Here is a 19,347-nt window from a genome sequence, read left to right as displayed (position 1 = left end):
AAATCCATGGATGCTCAAGTTCCTTATATAAAATGGCATGGTATTTGCATATGGCCTACACACATCCTCCCGTGTACTTTAAATCATCTGCAGATTACCTATAATACCTAATACAATGTATATGCTATGTAAATAGCTGTTAAACTGTATTTTTAGGAAATGATGGCAAGAAAAAACGTATTCTTGAGGCTGTAGCACTTTACATAGCAAGCCATCCCTTACTAGCCTTAAACCCCTTGCTCTGGCTCTCCTCAACTCCCTCACAGTAGTGCTCATAGAGACTAAGTGCTTCTCCACTCATAATTTTGCCATCAACAGGGATATGCTTCTGTGACATGTCCTCTAGCCACACTTAACTTCAGCTTCTTTCCGCTTTATTGTGCAAATGCTCAATTTGTTCTTACTCACCTTACAGCCCACTTCAGCAAGTGACATGACACATTTCAAAAGAGCTAAGATTTTTATTTTCTTTTTTTTCCCCAGTAACTTTATTGAGATCATAATGGTTTATAACATTGTGTAATTTCGGGTATACATTATTGTTTATCAATTTCTCAGTAGACTTGATCGTGCTCACCCCAAACAGTCTAATTATTGTCCATCACCATACATATGTGTCTTTTTACCCCTTTCACCCACTCCCCACCCCCCCTCCCTGCAGTAACCACTAATCGTTACTCTTTATCCATGTACTTGTTATATTCCACATATGAGTGAAATCATGCAGTGTTTTTCTTTCTCTGTCTGGCTTATTTTACTTAACAACATACCCTCAAGGTCCATCCATGTTGTTGCAAATGGGATGATTTTGTCTTTTTTTATGGCTGAGTAGTATTCCATTGTGTATATACACCACATCTTCTTTATCCATCAAAAGATCTAAGATTTTTATTTTCTCATAGAGAGATAATATTTTACACTCCCTTTTAGCCTTTGAGGGATTGCTTTGACCACTTTATTGCTTTTTAGGAGCCATTTTTCCACAGAAACAAAGGGTGCACACAACACAAGTAGCAAACGAGCCAAACTCAAAGCAAACAATGCTCAAACCAGCAGTGCTGAGGAGTGACTGAGGATCTATGAAATGGCAGGAGGGTACAGCAAGGCATGCCTTCACATCATTTCATTTGCATGGATTCAGCATAGTACTCAGTGTGCAAATAATTCAAGTTTTGCTTTTTGGAACTTTGTAGAGTTTTTCTTTTTTTTCTTTTTGAGTATTTTTGAACCACGGTTGGTTGAATCTGTGAATGTGGAACCCACGAATACAGAGGGCCAACTGTACTGGGGATAACAGTATCATTTCCCTATGTAACCTGTCAACCACATGACAGGCCCTGAGGAAATTTAACTGCAGAGTCAGGCCCTAAGCAGGCCCTATTTACATTAAGAAGTTCTGTTCCACTAGAAAGAAACATGTCTACTAGGTAGGAAGAAGCATGTACTTTAATAAAAGAATATATTTTCTACTTACCTGAGAATAATCTGTCAGACATCCAGTGACAATCCTTTCCCCCTCTGACTTCTCCTTATGAAGACAGAAAAAGTCTTGAAAAAGACGACCTTGAGGAGAAGAAATAAAACCTGAGAACCCAGGCTGCCCCGTTTCCACACTCACAAGTCTGGAAGCCATTCCACACTGATTCTAAATGGACACACACACACACCTGCCATAAAATGCCCGAGCAGCCTGTCTCATCTGAAGTCAGAAGGGGTTTTAGGCTTTGATAAACAGGAGGAAGAGTTTAATAATCCCATTTTACAGATCGATATTAGAAGTCCAGAGAGGTAGAGCTGTTGCTTGCCAACAATGATAAAACTCATCTTATGATTAAGCAAAACCTCTCCCACAAAAATACACAATTTTACTCCTCCTTCCCAAATCCCAGGATTTAGACAACAGGATATTCTTATCTATTTAAGCCTGCTCCTAGACAGCTTAGGAGAAGGGCTGTTTAGACCCTGATCACAAGACAGGCTGTTCACCAGCTAGTTAAAGAGTATCAATAAGGACTTACCACAAGGGGAAAGATCAATGGCTGGCATCCTGTGAGTCTGATAGTGAAATCTGCATGAATACTTCTTGTTCCCAAAGTCTCTTCAAGACAGTGTCTGAATTTAGTGGATAGGTCAATCTCAATTCCTCTTGATTAAGTAGTAATCGGGAGTCTTGCCTCATACCATCAATCTTCAAGGAGCAAGCATTACTCGTCTGTCATCAAGCATCATTCATCTGTCATCAAGCATCATTCATTAGCTATCTCTCTGCAGAAGATGAAGTTATATATGTGAAAGCCAACAGAAACTGTAGAGTACTATACCACATGAATATAAACAATAACATTGCCATTTACTGAGTACTCATTATGTGCCAGAAACAGTGGTAGCTCATTATCAAAATAGTTATTATTAATGTCATTCAATAGTTGAGGCAACTAATGTTGAGACAGGAGTAGTAACAGGCCCAAGATAGCCAGTTAGGAAGCAGTGAGTCTAGGTCTGTATGCAGGTTACTCTGTCTCAAAAGCCTGAACTCCTAAGCTTAGTGTTATTCTCCAATATGACTGGAAGATGATCACGAAATGGTGTGTAAGAAATGATTAACACAGCAGATCTGGGTTGCTCAAACTCAGCACTTTCCTAAGAAAGGCCTGTCTTCAGCACCTACCTTTGGCTGGTCTTGTGGGAAATGACCTCCGAGTCCATGAAATATACTGCCTGATAAGAGTGTTTTTATATGCCAAAGAGCATGGGCCATACCATACCAGTTTGACCAGATTATTTAAGCTAACCATGTGATTGATGGTGAACACTTCTTTTTATATGCCTTAGACTTTGGGGCACATTGTATCAGTTCAAACCCTGGGGGGCTGGAGCCTGAGTGGCTGAAGTCAATCATGCAGGTGCTGCCCGGCTACATGACTGATCCCCAATAAAAACACCAAAGCTCAGGTGCTATAGACTGAATGTGTGTGCCTCCCCACCAAAATTCATATATTGAAACCTAATCCCCAATGTGATGGTATTTGGAGGCAAAGCCTTTGAGAGGTGATTAGGTCCCTTATGTGAACAAGATTAGTGCCCTTATAAAAGAGACTCTAGATAGCTCCCTTACCCCTTCTGCCATGTGAGGACACAGCAAGAAGACTATTAATCAAGAAGTGGGTCCTCATCAGACACCAAATATGCTAATGCTTTGATCTTAGTGTTCACAGCCTCCAGAACTGTGAGAAATTTCTGTTATTTATAAGCTACCCAATCTATGATATTTTTGTTATAGCAGCCCAACAGACCAGACTAATACATCAGGTGAGCTTCCTTGGTTGGCAACGCTTTACATGTGATGTTACACATTGTTACTAGGAGAATTAAGCAATGCCCATGTGACTACACTGGGAGAGGACACCTGGAAGCTTGTGCCTGGTTTGTTCTAGAATCAGTCTCTTGTGTCTTTTCTCCCTGCTGATTCTAGTTTATTGTAATAAACCATAACCATGGGTTTAGCAGCATGAGTCCTGTGAGTCCCTCTAGTGAATTGGTCAGTGTGAGGGTGGTCTTGAGGATCCCCAACACAAATGGTTTATTGAATTCAAGTATCTTTGACAGTTTCTAGTATTCGAAGCCCTTGAGCAACTAACGGCCATCATGGGTGGTCCAGAGATTCCAGGAGGCATGAGAAGAGGTTGCCAAAGCCTTTACAGTTAAGGAGTCTCTGAGGACACTAATGGGAGTGCCTGTTTGATTTTAATTTGGAAGTAAAATTTGTAAATGAGGCATATGTTGACATCAGAACCCAAAAAGGACTAAAAGATGTTGGACTTAAGTGTCATTAATAAGCGTGTCAAATGAATCTCCATGGAGGTGGATATCATCAATGTAAAGCCACGTAGCCCAGGTTGCCTTCCTTCAAGTCCTTACATAGGCTTATGCCTTCATTTATGATGCAAATATTTATGAAGGGCCTTCTCTTTGCTACATAATACACTAGGCACTGAGGAGAGAGCAGTAAACTATAAAGAAAATGCCCCAAACCTTAGGTATCTCACATGCCAAAGGGCTAAGCACATGATAAACATATTTGTTTTTATATTTTATTTATTATACAAACACATATTTGTATTATATTAGTTGGTGGTAAGTGCTACAGAAAAGCGTAGATGAATGGATAAGGAATATTATCCTCCACCTCCCCCAAGACACACACGCATACACCCAAACATTTTTCTTTACCAACTCAAGACCAGTTCTGGGCAAGATTATGATAAGATAGGAAAACCACCATTTCAGAAAACTCTTGAAAACTGAAATCTGGCTTGCCTAAAAAGTGATCCTCAACTTTGATCCAAAGCATTAGAATAAGACCATGGTTCACAAAATAAACTCAGAATACATTTCAAATGCTGGTCTACTGCATCACAGTATCAGCTTAGAAACACTCAAATAAGAGATCTGACGCTCTCTCCTAGGTCCTCCTACCAGAGGGCATAAAATGTACAGAGTGGTGGAGTGCTAAATCAGAATTTGCCAAAGTTTATCTATTTTATAATTTTTCCAAAAAACTCACCTCTTTTTTTCATTAAATTTTGTCTTTATTTTTATTCCTTTTTCACTTATGCTTTATGTTCATTTTGTTGATCTCTTTCAAACATTTGGAAATTATAGCCGAGTTCATTTTTTATTTTTATTTTTATTTTTATTTTTTTTAATTTTTTGTTTATTGCAGTAACATTGGTTTATAACATTGTAAAAATTTCAGGTGTACATCATTGTACTTCTATTTCTGCATGGACTACATCATGTTCACCACCAAAATACTAATTACAACCCATCACCACACACATGTACCGAATTATCCCTTTCACCCTCCTCCCTCCCCTCTTCCCCTCTGGTAACCACCAATCCAATCTCTGTCCCTATGTGTTTGTTTATTGTTGTTATTATCTACTACTTAATGAAGGAAATCATACGGTATTTGACCTTCTCCCTCTGACTTATTTCACTTTGCATTATACCCTCAATGTCCATCCATGTTGTCACAAATGGCTGGATTTCGTTGTTTCTTATGGCTGAGTAGTATTCCATTGTGTATATATACCACAGCTTCTTTATCCATTCGTCCCTTGATGGGCACTTAGGTTGCTTCCAAGTCTTGGCTATCGTGAATAAGGCTGCAATGAACACAGGGGTGCATGTACCTTTGCAAATTGGTGTTTTCAAGTTCTTTGGATAAATACCCAACAGTGGAATAGCGAGTTCATTTTTTAAACACTTTATTGAAGTATACATTCAAACAAGTACAGAATTACAAATGTATAGTGCATTATCATCAATTTCTATACCCCTGAAGCATTCATTATGCCTCATCTAAATCATTACTCCTCTCCCCTCCCCCAATGGAAGCAATATTCTGACTTCTAACACTATAGATTAATTTTGCTTGTTCCTTATGACAGGATGGAACCAAACCTGGGCCCTTTGATTTATCCCACCTGGAGGAGGGGTAGCCTCCCCTGTCCTCAGACTCTTACCAGATGCCATGGTGCTGGAGGATGTCACCCGTCCTCTAGACCCTGGACTGCCGAGGAAGCCCCTTTGGACTGAGTGAATAGTAATGAGAATTCATGGACTATGTGGATGGCACTGCTAACCATCATACATGATGGAGCCTGATGGAATACTGCTGCTTTCCATCCTTTAGCCATGATGTCTCTAATAAAGGCGAGGACCCAAGAAACAACACACTTTACCAAACTTCAGGGAGTCATCTTAGCACTGAATGCCCTGGACAACGAATGGCCCCATCTTCACGTTTATTATAAACTATTGGACCATTACCTAAAAATATGCATCAAAATCACACATGTCTCTACATATAACTATGGCCACAATACAAGGACTTGCCAGGATGCTCCTTATTCCCTTTGGAGTCACAGACATTTACTGGTAGTAACCAAGACACATTTCACTGCTTAGAATACAAAATGCTTGGCTCTTGGAAAAGGTATTGAACAGAACTTTCATGTCCCCGATAGGTCCCAGATAACTGAATTAGCTGAGATACATAATGGTCTCCTGAACAAATCCTTTTCAGATTCCAGTCCAACAAATAAATCCCTAAAGGTCTCTATTTTGCCCCAGGCCTTAACATATATTTGTGAGTTTTCAATCTTGCCCTCATCCCATAAGGGCTGGAGGCCAGATCGAGGGGACATACTCTCTTGGGATCTACTAACCACAGATTGTCCCAAAGACCAGGCAGCTGTTCATCTGATATGGGACCCATCTGAACTTAAACTTCCATCAAAAACCAAAAACCCTGTCAAGTACAGCTGTACACCATTCTGGTAACTGTGGACTTGTTATTATTGGTCTGGGTACTTTCAATGTTTTATAATCCAGAGGCCCAAACTCTCCAAATAAGCCATTATTTCAACTAAACATGGCAAATGTTGAGATCCACATCAACTGGAGTGGGTACCCACTTGAAAAGGACATTCTAGTTTCACACCTCCTAACATCACTCTGACCGAGGAGCTCACTGCTAGTGATGACATCACCTCAGACGACATCACTTCAGCCCAAGATCTCGCCATTGGAGATGACTTCACCCTGACACTAAAACTTGTGCCCTAGCAACCCCACGGACTGCTTCTCCTAAAGCACAAATTGGATGTAAGATATTTTTTATTTTCTTCCTTTGATATTAGGGATTCTATTATGATTCTGAGTTCCCTATCTGCTTAGCCCATGATCCAGGTATATTTCTTGCTCTCTGCCAAAACATACACCGCTACACTCCCATGCCTACAGAGAAATCTAGTAGAGGTTACTGGTATCTGTATCATTCCAAAAATTAATGAACTGTATGATTCCAACTATATGACATTCTTGAAAAGGCAAAACTATGGAGACAGTGAAAAGATCAGTGGCTGCCAGGGGTTGAGGGGAGAACAGGAAGAGCACAGAGGATTTTTAGGGCAGTGAAAATACTCTGTATGAGGCCATAATGATGGACTGGATACATGTCATTACACATTTGTCCAAACCCACAGAATGTACACCATCACGAGTGAACCATAATGTGATCTGTGGACTTTAGGTGATTATGATGTGTCAATGTTGGTTTATCAGTTATAACAAATGCAGCACTCTAGTGGCGGATGTTGATAATTGGGGAGGTTGGAGGAGGTGGGAGAGCAAGTGTCATATGAGAACTCTTTGTACCTTCCCCTGAATTTTGCTGTGAAACTAAAACTGCTCTGAAAAAATAAAGTTTTAATTTTAAAAAAGAAAAAAAAAAATTAGTACAGATTATTACTTTTCCCAGGAGACACTTGCCTCATATCAGTCAACCCCTCAACCTCCTGGGGAGAGGACCACCCACTCCCTAATGCTTTATCCTACTAACTCCTCCAACTTTCCACCATGACCTTCTGCCTCAAGACCACAATCACTCCTTCCTTCTTGGTTACACGCAGTACCACTAATCTTTACATATACTTTACGAACTTATCAGCTCATATCCTCCAATAACACAACTGCCAGACGTGCCACCCTGATCTGAGCAAATTTCTAAAACACTTTACAACTCCACCAAGATATTGTTAGGGACCACAAAAAATTTTAGATTTATTGTCTTGACTAATGCCATATAAACTGGAAACTTAATTAAGGGCTGGCCTACAAAGACTCCTTGTACTTCTACTTGTGTTCCTCCTTTCTACTATCGTGATAAAGTGTTCTCTGTGTTGTTTAAGGCAACTTATGCCTTACTCTCTAAAAATCTCCACTATCATCACCCCAAAGTTTCCTTACCATGATGTCAAAACATCAGCGTACTGATTGTATTGTACACATACACATACAGACATACATACAAACACATACACATATTTTTTTTCTATATAGTACAACGTTTTGATATCTGAAACAGAAACCTGTCTGCCAGGGGAGAGACTGCCCCTCAGGGCTAGCCAATTCTTGGAGACAGCAAAGAACTCAACCAAGAGCACGACTTTGATATGCAAACTAACCACTCCAGAGCCATACTATCTCTATCTGACCCATGCACCCTAGAAGGCAATATTCCTCTGCCTTAATCATCCCAGGGCCACTAGGCAGGCAACTAGACATCACTCTTATAGTCCAAAGCCTGACAAAATTATTAAAACCAGCCAATCCCGGCTGTTTTCTCTGCCTTGCCTTGCCTTTCTCATGGAAATTCCAGTTAAGACAGTGGCCTAAACCTTTTCCTAGCTCCTGTTCCTTCTGCCTCCTGACCACCTTGGTGTTTTTCTACATGACCCTGCATAGTACGCCTTGCCTCCTGTCTCTAGGACCTGTGAGGAACTTTGTTTTTTCCCGAGCCTCTCCTGTCTCCTCTTGTGGCAGCACTTGACTGAACAGCTCATAAAAGAATACATAGCAGAGTTACCATTGCTTTCTTACTCACTAATAAACTTTGTTCTCTAAAATCAGACTATCAGAAATTCAGTTTGAAATTATATCAGAAAGACTGAAACAAACCAATTTTAACTGGAGGATCTATATCATTATTTGACATTTGACAATGAGAAGGGGGAGTCTAGATTTAAAACCCAGGTGTTGAGCTTCAAATAAACGGTTTCCAGACACAACATTCCACATCTATCTTAATTTTATTATTTCCAAGGAAATGGGATCCTGGGTTGTTTGGAGTCCAGACTCGACATCAACCCCTTTACACAGTCCTACTTTGCTTTGAGACTATCAAAATATTGCTTCATTTAAATTTAAACACCACCCTTCCTCAGAATCCAATCAGTATCCATTTTGCTTTATTTGGTCAAGACACTCATGGTTCCTCTGCTGTGCAGTCTCCTTCATAGCCATGAGTCAAAACATCAGATTTTGTTGGACTACAAGTTTGTTCCTAGTGTGGTTAGGCTGCTTTGGCTAGGCTAATTGGAAGCAACACAAATTCTATTCATAGGAGACTGGTTGAATAAACTATCATACATGTACTAATGAAGGGCTCGGCAGCCAGAAAAAAGGATAAGAAAGATCACTATAAACTGATATAGACTGATTTCCAGTATATAGTGTTAAATGGGGGGAAAAAAGTAAATTCATGTGAAGATAACATGAATACACATACATACACACACACACGGTGGTTATGTTACCCAGGAAGTCTCTAAAACATTTCTCATGTCTAATGGTTTGTTTTTAGGTTGTGCTTGCTTATAGGAACCAAGGCAGAACAATGCCAGGTGGCCAAACGGCAGAACCAGTCCAAATCAGAAAGGTCCAAGACGGCGATGGGTGCCATGCACAAAACCAAACGTGTGCAAAAGGTGCCGTGTGCAAAAAGGGAAGATCTGCTCATGCCCCAAATGCCCCCGCCTAGAGCAATGATACGGAGACTCCTCCCCCTTCACATCCCATAATAACCCTGCTCACCTTCCCTTCAGGGAGAAGGTGTTTTAGAGCATGAGCTCTGCCTCTTCCATTCATTGATCAATGAATAAGGTTTCTGGTTTCTATTCCAAACCCAGTCTTCTTCTACTGACATAAGTGGCTCCAGGCAAAAGGACCCACTTGCCGGTCACCACTCCCTTAGGGCTTGGTAACAGTTATTTCTGAGAAACACTGAAAGGTTACACCACAAACTAATAAATGAAAATGGTTAGCAACCAGTGGTGATGTGAGACTTCTGAATTACCTTTTTAATTGAACCACGAAAAAGTTTTAAAAATTTAAAAAATAAGTTAATTCAAAAAAGAAGCAAACCTTAATGTTACATGTAAACAGAAACGAATGTAATAGTGTATCAAATTGATAACATAACCCATAAGCGAGCAGAGAAGAGACTTAGAGTTCACGCAAATACCTAAGCACAGTACTCTGCACTTTATATCCTTAATATAAACCTATAAGGACAAAAAGAAATGCAAAGAAACTCAATACTTTACTGAGCAAGTCTACCGTTGGTAGTAACAATGGTATCATAATTTTTTAAACTACTGTACACATACTGTAGAATAAAAAAATATATTAATGCTATTAGGAACCAAGTTTTTATTATAAGGGAAAAGAGATACAAGTATAAAATAAGAGAAAGAAAAAAGCATATAATATTAAATTTGTACTGAGAATATGAATATGAACTTACAATGTAAGAAAATATATATTTTAGATATCTACTGAAAGGCTCAGACACAATTATAACCCAGTAGCACTGAGCCCATGTATCACACAGACCTTGGTGTCTAAAAGGAAACAGACATTTTGGAGAAATCATTGATTCCAGGTCTGTGACAGGAAAGTACACAGTGAATTGTGGATTTACTTTGCACTCAAAGACTAATAGGGTTAGTCTGACACAGTTAGTGTGTCAAAGGGACACAGGAACCAAATTAACAGGATTATCTTTGGCTAAATTTGGGACAGTTTGAGCATCAAAATGAATAACAGTAGTTGACTATAATATAGTGAATGAAAGAAAAGTCCAAGAATACGTTGTGATACTCCAAAAAGAAAAAAGTATAGAGGCCAGGGGAGGTGGGGAAGGAAAGCTCCTCTTCACAGAAGACTGCTAGCTCAAGAACGGAGAAGGAATTACAAAAATTAGACAGAATTAGAGCCAGCCCCGGTAGCCTAATGGTTAAGTTCAGCATGCTCTGCTTTGGTAGCCCAGGTTTGGTTCCTGGGCACGGACCTACACCACTTGTCTGTCAGTGGCCATGCTATGGTGGTGGCTCACCTACAAAAAAAAGAGGAAGAATGGCAGTGGATGTTAGCTCAGGGCAAATCTTCCTCAGCAGGAAAAAAAAAAATTAGACATAATTAGAAAAAAACACCATTTTGTAACCCCCCCCAATGTAAAAACAGGTTAAGGCAAAGATCAACAAGTGATGCTAAAACCACTGGGTGAAAGGCTGTTGGAGAAGAGATTATTTTTGTCAAAGTATCACCCACAGATCACCGCAAAGAAAAATGTGACTATACAAGAGAGATGGTACCTTGACTAAATGCTTAGCATCACTAATAAATATGGGACAACTTGCATTTATGTGCCTCCTGACACATAATGATGGCATACAGTATGAAGTACACACCACCTAGGAAATTCTGAAGTCTCTAAACCTGGACTAGCTCTACGTTGCTACTGTGAACATGAACTGTGGCTAGCGCAACTGAGAAACTGAATTCTTAATTTTATTTACTTTTAATTAATTTAAGTTTAGAAATAAAATTGATTCAGTTACTAAAAAACTTTTGAGTATGTTTGGAACAATCTGGGTTTGTAAATCTACTTTTTCAACAGTAATTTTATGAAATCTAAATACAGATCAAGCATTTCCAATGAAAATTTAGCACCCACATTGAGATGTGCTGTGCTGTAACTATAAAATACACACTCAATCCCAATGAATTATTATGAAAGAAATGTAAAATTTCCCATTAATAATTTTTATATTGACTACATCAGTCATTAATTTCACTAATAATTTTCTACAGATGAGTGGATATGTTGGGTTAAATAAGATATATTATTCAAAATAATTTCACATGTACTTTTTAATTTTTCTAAATTGGCTGCTAAAATTTTTTTAATTATATCTGTACCTTGCATTGTATTTGTATTAGACAGTACTGCTCTAGATCCAATATCCATTTTATAAGAACTACAAGAGATAGACAAGTTAATTCAACAAAATCGTGCGAAAACAACATCATATCAGAACGCCAACATTTTACACTATAACTTTCCTGGAATCTTCAAAAACCAAACTTAAATTTTAAAAAATGCAGGCAAATGTTTTAGGTGAAACAGATTAAAGAAATTAAAAACAAAACGTATTACACGCAAACCTTGTTTGGATCCTAGCTCCCAAAAAAACCGGTTATAAAGACAACTATAATAGATACTGGAAAACTGGAGAAATTTAATTTTCGTGGGTGGGACACTGGAGTTTTGTTTTGTTTTAGTAGGAGATTGTCCTCATTCTTAGGAGGTGCATACTTAAGATTAACGGGTCAAGTGAATGTCTGCAATTCACCATTAAATAGTTCATCATGACAACATCCTTACAACGAGAGACAAATAAGACAAAATCTTAACAATCAGTGAATCTAGATGAAGGGGCCATGGATGTTCGTTTTGATGGCGCTACAGATTTTCTTTAGATAAGACCTTCAAAACGAATACCTGGGAGAAAAATCCACCCGTCAAAACTCTTAACTTACGGTAAATTCAATTCCAACGTCTGCTAACAGACATTAGCCTGCATCGTCTTTCTTCCTAGAGACCTCTATATTTTGAAGCTTTGCGGATTACAGGGCTCTGATGGGGTAAATTTTGTGTTTCTATGAATTCCTTCACTCATGCATTTGTTTATATTTACTCATATATAGCGCTCCCTAATACCTGCACAGGCTTCTCTTTCCACCGGAATACAACTTACCAATCTTCCATAACCGACACCCACAGCCGGAGCGACTCCACCGAGTGCTCACCGGGACCTGACAGAACTGCAGGCTGGTGAGGACAGGCGGACGCTGGACCCGGGTCACGTGAACGACGGAGATGCTTTTCCTTCGGGAGAAAGGCCCCGAAGGTTCCTTTAGAGGCCTCTGAAAAGGGGAGGATGGCGGGTGGACAAGAGGCCTCGCCAACCCGCCTCCTCCTGGAGCTACCGCCGCGACTCCCCCAGGCCGCGGTCCGGGACCCTCGTCAGAAACGCCGCCGCTGGGGAGCGCCCGCGGGAGGCCGCAGCGGCCGGGTCTCCGCGCGACGCCGGCGCACTTTGACCTCGCGCCTCCCCTTTAGGTCCGTCCCCCTCCGGACGCCCAAAGGCGAAAATTTTCGCTCAGACGCGTGCGGGAGCGCGCAGTTAAGATGGCCGCCGCCTCGCGCACGCGCACTTTCGGTCTCCGGGAACAGCCGAAGGGGCGGGGCCTCGGAGATAGGGCAGACGCTCCTTGCAGCCGCCAGCTGTGGAGAATTGCCGTTTTCCCCCCACGAAAACGCGGTGGGGTGCTGGGTCTAGATCTGTAAGGCGGAGCTGTGGCCCAGGGCCGGCGCAGCGGTTTATTTTGCTCCCTATCTTGTGCCTCTTACACGTCTTACATTAATAGCAGTTGCTTTCAAATTTTGGTGCATATTTGAATGCATCAAACTCTTCATTGCACAACGGTTGCTGCGCTTTCCCCACGGAGATAATGAATACACTCACTGCATAGCTGCACTTGACCGTTTCATATGGCAACATAAATTTTCTGTACGTGATTCATTTTTTCAATGTAGTTCAGCCTCCTCTCTGTGATTCCCCTTGCCTGGGAAGGGAGCTGCAAATTGCAGTTAAGGCAAGGGGGAGGGAACGCTACTGCGTCTCAGTCTGGGGCTTCTGACACTACACTGGAGGTGACGAGGCGACCCTAAATTTAAATCTGAGACGGCTTCTGCTAACTGTGTGGCTGGGGCTGCTGTCCTGAAGCAAAGAGGAGATTCTTTAACTACTGGGTTTCAAGAGTGACTGTAATGCATGGGTCTCTGAGTTCCATTATGTTTCTGAGTTAAAAGTCCAAGATCTTGACCATCCCTTTCATGTACAAACAGAAAAAGAAAACAGCCTAACAGCTTATTATAATTTGGGAGATTCAGAGTGGGAGAGTTCTTGATATTAGCCTTCAGTTGGTCAACTCTCCAGTTGGTCAACTCTCCAGTGACCTCTCACGGCAGAGATTCAGGGGTGTCATTAGTCATGTCATGCAAGGAGGCAGATAATAAAGTTGACAATGCACAGTCTACATACAAGAAGTATTAAGAATCTTCTAAGTTGTCTTTTGATAAAAGGGGAGGGAATTTTGAATGGCTGTAATTCTTTCTGGTGTGAGGGACTTGCTTTCCAGGGATATGTCATGGACTAGATAGAGAACTGAAACTGGTGAACAGTCAGCCATTAATGATTAAGTAGCTAGTAACTAAAGTTCTTTTTGGCAATTATTAATTGTAGCTTTTAGTTGTTCGCCTGCCCATTATTAGCTGTGCTGCTTAGGCAATTATCCGATTCCCACTAGTTGCTATAGATAACATCTCCCTGGTGCCTGGGTCACCATGGTAATGGATGCTTGAGTTCTTTTTCAGGAAATAAGAATGGATCCCTATCTGGTTCAGGCCAGTGGAGACCACCAATTCATCAACTGGGCCTGCATAGATCACTGATAGGTGACATCCTGATGTCAGGGAGCTGAAAACTCCACCATCAGATCATGCCAACACCACCCTTTTGTGAACATGCATCCTATGAAGAGGCATGAAGTTTGACTATGCTTGCACAGATCATCAATTACTTCACTTCTCCTTGCGTGCAGTCATCTATTCCCACACTTTAGACCACCTTGCCCCCCTCCCCCATAAATATCCCTAGTCCCTATTTTTGGGGAGGTAGCTTTGAGATTTGCTCTCCTGTCTCCTCACTTGGCTGCCTTGTGAATAAACACTTTCTCTGCTGCAAACTCATCATCTCAGTGATTGGCTTTATCGTGCCATAGGCAAAACGAATCTGGTTTGGTAACAGAACCTGCTGGGTCTGATCGAATTGTAATGTATCCTAAGAAACCATGTCTTCATACAGCCAAAGTTTTCCGGAGATAAAAAGATTCCTCTCGAGAAGAGGTTAGATCAGTGGAACATATAAGCAAGTCATCTACATCTCCAATCAAGGTAGAATAGGGAGGTTGTAAGTCTTGGAGATTATGGCTGAGAACCTGAAAGAAGTATGAGGGGGCTTTAGTGAAGGCTTGTGGCATCACAGTCTGGGTGTGTTGTTTTGCCACATGAAAGTGAAAACGTATTGGGAGTCAGGATGTAGAGGAATACTAGAGAAGGCTTAACAGAGACCTACTACTGTGAAGTATGTTGATTTTAGAGGTAAAGAAGCCAGAACAGTATTTGGGTTGGGGCCACAGGAAACATGGACACACAATATCATTTATATCCTCTATGTTTTTTACAAAGCAGTACCCACATCCAATAACTTTTTTTTTTTTTAAGGAGGTTGGAGTGTTGCAGAGTCTGGTACAAGGAATGAGTAAGCTTTCAGCTATGAAATCTGCAACAATAGGTTATAGTGCCTCTAGAGCTTTGAATTTTTGTACTGGCACAATTTGCAGAGGCATTGTGAGCTTTATATTGATTCATATGGCTTCTATAATCTTTCTTTTTCCCATATCTGTAGATGAGGTTGCCTCTATAGATGAGACACCAGGTACTGAGGAAAGTAAATCAGAAAACTGAAGTAATTATAAGGGGGAATTGAGTTGGGGACCCAAGAGTGGAGGGTCCTCAAGAAAGCCACCAAAATTAGTATATTAGGACATCAGAGACCGGGAGATAAAAAAAAAAAATCCTTCAGGTGTGCACCTAATAGTGGCTCCCCATTGAGCCAAAAAGTACTACCCAAATAGGTTAGTGGGGGTGGAAGGACTGAGGAGAAAGACATGTTGAGAAGTTAAGGGTCCCAAAGAGACAGGCAAGGTGGGGAAAGAAAAGAGAGAGAGAGTGTGTGTTGCTCCCCACCACCACCCATACCTGGTGTATTAAGCTAATAATGTGCAGATTATGACCTGCTAAATGGGGAGGTACAAGTCATCCATATGGGATCAGCAAGTAACTCCCTCAGCATCCAAGCTCCCACTTCAGGGAAGTGAAAACCCCAGGGTCATTTTGATTGAAGGCGTAGTTTCAACACACCCACACAAAGGAAGTAAAGTCACAATATTTACTTACAAATCCCATAAACAGGGAGCACAATGAACTGGGGGAAGCCAGAGCCTTGTGTCCATTGCAAGTCACAAGCAAGCAGTTGATAGAGAGCTGGGTAGCAAGCATCTGTTACTTATAAGGTGGTTTGGGCAGAGGTCAGTAACTTTTCTTGGGCTCAACTCTAAGTGGTTATTTTAAAAGGTGTCCTAAGAAAAGCGTGGTGGGAATCCTAGGCTCAGGTCCTTATCTAAATGTCCAGATTCTGGGTGTGAGCAGGATTGTCATACTGTAAAATACTCAGGCAGCAACTCAAAATAGCTGTTTTCTCATCACAGAGAGGGAGAGAGCATGTTAATGTATTTGATTAGTAAGTCCTATCACTGAGAATTTTTTATTGTGTTCATGGAACACGGAGAGAAATTAATGGTGGAGAGTGCGTCCCTAGTGTTTTCAATAACTGAGGTTTGATGGCCATTTACTCATTACTCATTTACTTCCCCTTGCTGATCTAAGGGTAATTTGTAATGTAAGTAAAGTAATAACCTTTTCCATACCCTCTTGGCGTATGTGTGTGGCATCATCAGTCTTGACATCCAAACCAAATTTTGGATGTGTGTGAGTCCATTCTGTGTCTGCAGGGTGACCATGACAATAGGACAACTGGTTCTGTGGATATCAGTCAGCTTCCTTCCCTGGCTGCTCTTATCACCCCAATGGGCTCATGAAGAAAGTGGCCACGGTGGCAGGGATGGAAGTTATGCATGGGCTCAGTAACATGGACTACCACTCACCAGGGATGATCTCCTAAAGCCCCTGCTGAGTGCCCAATATGCCAACAGCAAGACTAATACTAAGCCACTGATATGGCACCACTCCTTGGTGTGGGAGGGAATCAGCCAGTTACCAGGTGGCAGGTTGATTACATTGGACCACATCCATCACGGAAAGCAAAGTGATTGTTTCTTAGTGGAGTAGACACTTAACTCTTGTCAATTTAGAAAGCAAATTTGCCTGTTACTTTATCTCAAAATGAATTTATTCAAGAATAGCCAAAAGAATTGCAATTCGGGATGTGTATGCTATGGCAAACCCATAGGCAAATCTAGAAAACAAAAGAGGGGAGCTGCCTTTGTAGAGAAAAAGGGGAAGCAGGGAGGGGCTATAAAAAGATGGACTTTCTAAATCAAAGTCCATTAGAGGAAAGTAGCAGTTCAGGGTGGCAACAGCTTCTCAATGGCTGAGCTGCAGTGTTTCTCATTGGCTGGGCTGTTGTCACTTGGGGACAGAAATCTTTCTTTAGTAGTAAAGTAGTTTTACTTCCTGTCCAAGGTGCAAGCCCGGGTCTCTTCCTGTTTGGTGTAATTGACAATGTGTGATAGGGCATGAGAGCTCCCTGACAGGCCTTCCTGATTCCAATTTAGTTAAGGTTTCTTTTATTAATTTCCACAGTCTGGATATGAATTTGCCTTCTGTGTCTGCAGTGCTTCTGCCAAAACTACCATCTGTGGACTTACAGGATATCTATGAACCATCATGGCATTCTACACAGTATCACTTCTAACCAAGGAACTCATTTAATAGCGAGTGAAGTATGGCAATAGGCCCATGCTCATGGAATTTTAACACATTCAGAGATTCATGTAACTGTTCTAGAATGGCTTTTTGAAGATTCGGTTGTGGCACCAGCTAGGTAGCAATAGCTTACAGGTCCGGGGCAATGTCCTCTAAGACGTGGTATATGATTTTAAACAGCATCCAATGTATGATGTTGTTTCTCCCACAGACAGTATTCATGGGTCTAGGGGTCAAGGGCTGGAAATGGGAATGGCTCCACTCACTATTATCCCTCATGATCCACTAGCAAAATTTTGCTTCCATCCCCATGACAGGTTGTGCCAATCTAGAGGTCTTAGCTCCAAAGAGGGGAATGCTTCCACTAGGGGATACAATAATGATTCTATTGAACTAGAAGTTGAGATAGCTACCTGACTACTTTGGGATCATGATGCCTCTGAATCAACAATGAAATGAGGCGTAGTTACTGTACTAGTTGGGGTGATTGATCCTGATTACCAAGGAGAAATTGTAAGTCCACTACACAGTGGGAGTAAGGAGTGCTACATCTGGAACGTAGGAGATCTCCTGGGGTATCTCTTAGTACTCCCTTCTCCTGTGAGTAAAGTCAACGGAAACCTCAACAACCCAATTCAAGCAGGACTTCTAAGGGCTCAGACCCTTCAGGCACGAAGGTCTGGCTCACCCTACAAAGCAAAGAACATGGTCAGCTTAGGTCAAAGGAAATATGAAATGGGTAGCGGAAGTAGGTAGAAGGTAGCAAGGACTGCAGAAATCTTGGCACATAACAACTTCCTCCAAACTCCTGCACTAAGAAACCTGACCAAACTCAAGCATGGCTTCCGGCAGCACAAGGCTGTGTCCCTAGGATGACCCCAGCCCCACAATAAAATGCCTGTCTGAGAAAGCTCAACACTGCCAGGAAAATTTACTGTTTGTTTCAGCCAACACCTGATGATAGGCCCCTGACCTTTTATTCTTAGAGCATTTACTAAAAAGGGCTTACAACCTTGAATATGTATCTCTTGGAGCTCTGAAATGTTTCTCTCAAGGGCCTGTGAGCCATTCCTTCGAAATGTGATCATCGGGAAGGATAGGGCCTCTGTCTCTCAGTCTCTCGGGCTCCCCTGCACAGTGGCCTGGGATAAATCCTTTGTCCACTTTCCCCAGCTCCTTCCTTCGCTCCTCCTGAGAGATTGGAAAGAGTGTGTGTAGCTGACGTGCTGGTCGGGGACAAAAGCCCACAATGAGATAAGACAGTGAAGCACAACAAGCATTTTTAAAAATTGCAATAAAATAGACATAACATAAAATTGATCATTTTAACCATTTTTAAGTGTACAACTCAGTGGCATTAAATACATTCACAATGTTGTGCAGCTACCCTCACTATCCATCTCCAAAACATTTTCATCACCCCAAACAGAAACTCTGTAGAGAAACAAATATTTTTATGAGATTGGGTCATGCTTTGGTTTCCAGGGTCTCTGGACATGGGAAAGTGAGTTAAGTTGCAACAAAATGAAAATGTCAAATCTGTAATCAACACAGTAAAACTCCAACAAGCCTGTCTCAATCCACAGCCTTTCTCTCTGTGCTCCAAGGTCACCTCTGAAGAGGATGCTGTCGACACAAATAATCCATAATCAATCCATAAATCAAAATTGAGTGAGTTTATTATGAGCCAATTTTGAGGACTACAGCCCAAGAGAACTTCTCCACCAAGGAAGGAAGCTCTCCAAAGTGGGGTGTACAGCGTGGTTATACACCATCTTAGAACAGAGAGCATACATCACATATGACAGGAATATCTCTTTTACTACTGTCACAAGATGCTGAGCTAGCATAGCAGATCAGTGGTCACAAGGTGAGCACAGCAAGTCAGTGGTCACCAGGTCAGTGGTCACAAGACGAGTTAAAGCAGGTCAGTCATTAATCCATAGTTTCTGGGAAGAAGTGCTTATCCTTAAAGAAATGCTGATATGGAGGAGGGAACAGCCCTATCTTTAAGGGCATCATTC

General features: G+C 41.3%; 1 protein-coding gene across 1 annotated transcript in view; it reads right to left on the bottom strand.

Annotated features, from left to right (window-relative positions):
* LOC101402980 (zinc finger protein 559) overlaps positions 1 to 12,772 on the bottom strand; it is a 31,126-nt gene extending 18,354 nt beyond the window's left edge. Inside the window, exons 1-3 of the mRNA XM_087425556.1 lie at positions 12,450 to 12,772; positions 2,019 to 2,265; positions 1,475 to 1,563 (exon numbers count right to left, since the gene is read on the bottom strand). The gene's annotated coding sequence lies outside the window, so the exon portion shown is untranslated. The remainder of the gene's footprint in view (positions 1 to 1,474; positions 1,564 to 2,018; positions 2,266 to 12,449) is intronic.
* Between the last annotated feature and the right edge of the window lie 6,575 nt (positions 12,773 to 19,347).

This window comes from Ceratotherium simum, chromosome 39 (assembly GCF_057802395.1).
Source record: "Ceratotherium simum simum isolate JZ-2026a chromosome 39, ASM5780239v1, whole genome shotgun sequence".
Classification (NCBI taxonomy): domain Eukaryota; kingdom Metazoa; phylum Chordata; class Mammalia; order Perissodactyla; family Rhinocerotidae; genus Ceratotherium; species Ceratotherium simum.
Note: the sequence above shows the minus strand (reverse complement) of the source record. Positions and strands in the feature narration are given on the sequence as shown.